This window comes from Macaca thibetana, chromosome 13 (genome assembly GCF_024542745.1).
Source record: "Macaca thibetana thibetana isolate TM-01 chromosome 13, ASM2454274v1, whole genome shotgun sequence".
Taxonomy (NCBI): domain Eukaryota; kingdom Metazoa; phylum Chordata; class Mammalia; order Primates; family Cercopithecidae; genus Macaca; species Macaca thibetana.
This window is the reverse complement of record NC_065590.1, coordinates 10,063,461-10,069,453: the sequence shown is the minus strand read 5'-3', so window position 1 is coordinate 10,069,453 and position 5,993 is coordinate 10,063,461. Positions and strand designations below refer to the sequence as shown.

Sequence of the window (5,993 nt, the reverse complement as noted above, 5' to 3'; positions counted from 1 at the left end):
ACTGTATCCATCCTTTGTAGCAATGGTTGAGGATACTGGAGCAAGTACAGCCAGTAGAAGAAACATTGCTAGACTATGTTTGATTCATAGAAGCAGAGGAAAGAATCATATGCCCGATCAATAGTTGCTGAAGCGGTCTTCCTTTTCGGTGGGAGAAGTGAGAGAGCCTTTGAGTTGTGAAGCTTAGGAAACCAACCTGGTCTTCCCCTTCTTTTCCTCCAGTTCTCAACACTCGTCTACACACACACACCACACACACACACACACACACACACACACACACAGATCCTCTGCAAATAGCTGGCTCATAAAAAGCCAATTCGTTCAACAGTTTTATGGATATGTGGAAAAATAAAATTTTTCAAAAGAACTACATAACACTGATATAAAGATATTATAAGAATAAATATTTTAGGCTTAGCATGGTGGCTCATGCCTGTAATCCCAGCACTTTGGGAGGCCAAGGTGGGCAGATCACCTGAGGTTAGGAGTCCATGACCAACCTGGCCATGATGGTGAAACCTGGTCTCTACTAAAAATACAAAAACTAGCCGAGCCTGGTGGCGCGTGCCTGTAGTCCCAGCTACTCAGGAGGCTGAGACTGGAGAACCGCTTGAACCCGAGAGGCAGAGGTTGCAATGAGCCAAGATCACACCACTGCACTCCAGCCTAGGTGACAGAGCGAGACTCTATCTCAAAAAATAAAAAAAAGAATAAATATTTTTAAAATGCATCAAAGCAATTAACTTTAGTAAGAAAAACCAGAAACAGAAATGCAAAATTTCAGGGAAGATATCCACAAAGAAGTAAAAGAAAAGACTCATTACAAATTTAAACACAAAATTAGATGACACATAAGGAGATCAGACATTCTAAGAAAAAACATTAGAAATGTATATATATAGTTACAAACGAGAACAGAGAATATAATGAAATGAATATGTCAAAAAATAAAATGAATTACATAGAAAAATAACTGGAAGACACATGAAGATGACTAAAGAAATTTATATTTTTCCCGAAGAAGAAAACTAAAACGATAAACCACCAAAAAAGTTAAATATTGAAATCCAGAAATGTTCCTGAAATTCAAGAGGACTGGCATCTGTATAAGGCTCATTGTTCACTAGGAAAAAATGAGTCCAGAGTGGTCAACATTGAAGCATATCTCAATAAGAAGAACTACAAAGCACTGCTGAAAGAGATCGCAGAAATGGAAAAACATTCATACTCACAGATTGGAAGAACTGATACTGTTAAAATGGCCATACTACCTAAAGCAATCTACAGATTCAATGCTATTCCTATCAAACTACCAGCATCATTTCCACAGCACTAGAGAAAACTATGCTAAAATTCATATGAAACCAAAAACAGCCCAAATAGCCAAAGCAATCCTAAGCAAAAAGAACAAAACTGGAGACATCACATTACCTGACTTCAAACTATATAACCGGAACACCATGGTACTGATACAAAAACACATAGACCAATGGAACAGAAAAGACAACCCGGAAGTAAAGCTGCACATCTGATCTCTGACAAAATTGACAAAACAAGCAGTGGGGAAAGGGCTCCCTATTCAATAAATGGTGCTGGGATAGCTAGTTAGCCACATGCAGAAGAATGAAGCTGTACCTGTACCTTTCACCATATACGAAAATTAAAGATGGATTAAAGACATAAATATATTATTTAAACGATAAGAATCCTAGAAGAAAACCTAGGAAGCACCATTCTGGACATCAGCCTTGGGAAAGAATTTACCACTAAGTCCTCGAAAACAATTGTAACAAAAACAAAAATTGACCAGTGGGACCTAATTAAACTAAAGAGCTTCTGCACAGGAAAAGAAACTATCAACAGAGTAAACAGACAACCTACAGAATGAGAGAAAAATGTTCACAAACTATCTGACAAAGGTCTAATATCCAAATCTATAAGGAACGTAAACAATTCAACACGCAGAAAAATAATCCTGTTAAAAAGTGAATTAAACATATAAACAGACACTTCTTAAAAGAAGACATACAAGTAGTCAACAAATATATGAGAAAATAATCAATATCACTAAATTATCAGAGAAATGCAAATCAAAACCACATTGAGATAACATGTCACACCACTCAGAATGCTATTATTAAAAAAGTCAAAAAACAGTTGATGCTGGCAAGCAAGGCTGTGGAGAAAAGGGAACACATATACCCTGTTGATGGGAATGTAAATTAGTGCAGCCACTGTAGAAAGCAGTGTCTGGAGATTTATCAAAGAACTTGGAACTGCCATTAGACCCAGCAATCCTATTACAGAGTATATATGCAAAGGAAAATAAACTGTTCTACCAAAAAGACACATGCACTTGTATGTTCATCACAGCACTATTCACAATATCAATGCCATGGAATCAACCTAGGTTCCCATCAACAGTAGATGAGATAAAGAAAATGTGGTACGTATACACCATGGACTGCTACACAACCATAAAAGGGAATAAAATCATATACTTTGCAGTAACATGGATGCAGCTGGAGGCCATTATCCTAAGTGAACTGAAGACCACATGTTCTCACTTATAACTAGGAGCTAAGCATTGGGAACGCATAGTTATATTCATGGGAACAATACACACTGGGGACTACTAGATGGGGGCAGGAGGAAGGAAAGTTACTGGGTACTGGCCACCACAGTGGCTCATGCCTGTAATCCCAGCACTTTGGGAGGTCAACATGGGTGGATCACTTGAGGTCAGGAGTTCGAGACCAACCTGGCCAACATCTCTACTAAAAATACAAAATTAGCTGGGCATGATGGCGCACACCTGTAATCCCAGCTACTTGGGATGCTGAGGCAGGAGAATCGCTTGAACCCAGGAGGCAGAGGTTGCAGTGAATCAAGATCGCGCCATTGCACTCCAGCCTGGGGGAGAAGACTTTGTCTCAAAAAAACAAAACAAAACAAAACAAAAATACTATTGGGTACTCACTATCTAGATGATGATGAGATTGATTATACCCCAAGTCTCAGCATCGCACAATATACCCATGTAACAAAGCATGCCCTGAATCTAAAATAAAAGTTGAAATTACTTTAAAAAACACACAAAGAAACACACACACAATGTAAATATATAATTCAAGAAAGGTTCCTGAAATTAAAGAAAACTGACATCTATGTGAGGCTCATGGTTTGCTAGGAAAATATTAATCCAGAAGGGTCAACACTGAAGCATGTCATAGTAAAAGGCACACGCACATACACACACACACAAATGACCCATAAAGGAATACATTTGTCTGGTCACAAAGAGATTTAATGCTAAACGATAGTAAAACAACATCTATAAGATACTCAGAGGAAGAAAGTGTGACCCACGACCCATATAAGCTGCTCTCAAAAATAAAAGCTACAGATGAATTGCTTTAAACATGAAAAAGCTCAAACAATATTCCCGTGAGCCTTTTTGAAGACACTTCCAGAAGACTGAACAGTAGTCAGGCAAGAGCTGATGGGGGAGATGTGGGCAAAAGGACTGGCGATCAATATCAAATATATTTAACTTTAGTACTAAGGCTGAAACCTCTAGGCTTCAGAATTTGAAGTGAGAAAATAGTATGTAAATACTATACATGATGACAAAAACTTGGGTAAAAAGGGGGGGGAAAGTGGGTGTGGATGTGCACCGATACAGAAGAGAAAGAAATGTATTGTGGGATTTATAAGCAATAGCTGAGAGTCAGAGGATTTTATTTAAAACCAACAAATCATGTAATAAAAGTCTAAGCATATTTAACAGTACAAAAATAAATAGTAAGAAAGATACTATTGGTTAATATTTGGTAGTAGAGGAGAGATAGAAGGGAAAACAGTAATTATATTGCATATTTTAGGTGGGAATAAGGTATCATTAAAGAAAAAGAGGATTAAAGTTATTACATAATGGTATAAATATAAGGCTAGACACCACAACACAAACACAGGCATTACTGAAAATCAAAACTACGCACACACACAAAAGAACAGACAAAACCAACAATATAGCGAACAACCTAAAGAATAACTATCAAAGTAGAAAAGCCAACAAATGAAAGGACAGAACTAAAAGCAAATATCTCTCTCTCTCTTTTTTTTTTTTTTTTTTTTTTTTTTTTACATACATACTGTTTCCTCAAAACTAGTCTGTTCTGCTTCTTCCTCTTCTCCCAGGATGAGGGGGTCAGAGTCACGGGCCTGACCCGTGACTTCTGTCTTTTGTTAATTTTTCTTCTTGCTGACACGAATTTAAGACTGGCCGAAGAGGGCTGGGTGCGGTGGCTCATGCCTGTAATCCCAGCACTTTGGGAGGCTGAGGCAGGTGGATCACCAGGTCAAGAGATCAAGACCATCCTGGCCAACATGGTGAAGCTACATCTCGACTAAAAATACAAAAATTAGCTGGGCGTGGTGCTGCGTGCCTGTAAGTCCCAACTACTTATAGGGAGGCTGAGGCAGGAGAATTGCTTGAACCCGGGAGGCGAAGGTTGCAGTGAGCTGAGATCACGCCACTACACTCCAGCCTGGGCAACAGAGTGAGACTCCATCTCAAAAAAAAAAAAAAAAAAAAAAGACTGGCCAAAGGGGTAAGGCCCATGGAGCCCCTCACTGTAAGTAACTACTGATAAGCTGTTTGCGTGACCGCTGGGAGACAGATTTACAGAGTTCTGTGACAGTCCGCTCTGACCTTGCTCAGTTTGGCCAGGAGCAGGAGTCCCTGTGTTTTTGCAGATCGAGTGGAACTCGGAACCCCCAGGGTCTTATAAGTTGTTTTCATCTGATTGTTGGTTCTTTTGGAAAGAGGCAAAAGGGTTGAAGTTTCCGTCTACCTTGTGATGTGGCTGTGGGTTGAACTTTGTTTCAAAAGATGACAGCTGCTGCATTACTCCTAAAAGTCCACCCACCTCCACACTGAGAATCCCCCAGATGCCATCTCCATAGTAGAGTCCTGTAGCAGTGCACATCCGTCACTGTCCCTGATACATTCCTGCTCTGCCAGGGCTGCACATCTGGACAATAACATCTGTAATCTCTTGGGGCTCTAGCGATCTCACCATCACTGTGTTCACGTGTCCAACTTGGTCTCCCCTGACATATTGAAGACAAACCCCTGGAGGCCAGCCTCTGCCCCAGAATTCTGGATCCACAATGTTTTTACAAACTGAGTATCAGGAGGTATTGACTACCCTTTCTCTGTGGTGACATCTTCGACAAAGGACATAGAGGGCACACTGATGTTTGAGCTCTCAAAGTCATAAGAGGCACCAATTGCTGCTTGTAGGTTCCAGTTGGTCCTGTCCAGGAAGAAGGCGCAACTGGCAGGGTTAAGCTGGAAGCCAAGCAGCCTCTGGAACTCGGAGATGAGCACGTCCTTGGTGGTGGTGCTCAGGCAACTGAACTTCTGCATCAGCCCGGGGTCCAGGTCCATGTCAATGCCCTCCATGGCAGGGAGCCGGACACCCGCGTCCCCGCCGCCTCACAACCGAGCTGCCACCAGGCCGGGGAACTAGGAGGGGGCTGGCTGCTAGCTAGCGTCGTGACCCTGCTCCTTTGAGGTAGGCCCCGGGCCTCTCACAGTTTCACAGGGGTAAACTCACTCTGCCACTCACTCTCCCCACCCCCACCCCCCCAGCTCCACTGCCTCTCGCCTCTCCAAAAGCAAATACCTTATCAAGTTAATTCACCTTATCAAGTTAATTATCAAGTTAATTCACCTATTAAACACTTATCAAGTTCATTCACCTATTAAACAAAAAAGATGTTCAGATTATATCACAACGCAAAACCCAATTCTACTCATATAGAAACATACAATTGCTAAAAAAAAAAAAAAAAAAACAGTAATTATAGTTTGCAGTCAAGCTATATAGACTGGGGCTGCAGCCATTTGGAGGCTCCTGGATCCCTTCCAAACTCATTCATGTGATTGCTGGCTGGTCCCAATGGCACTGAGGGCCTTATTT

The 5,993-nt window shown here is 41.0% G+C and overlaps 1 pseudogene; it reads right to left on the bottom strand.

The window, feature by feature from the left end:
* Nucleotides 1-4,595: 4,595 nt before the first annotated feature.
* Nucleotides 4,596-5,473, bottom strand: LOC126933819 (protein ILRUN-like; annotated as a pseudogene).
* Between the last annotated feature and the right edge of the window lie 520 nt (nucleotides 5,474-5,993).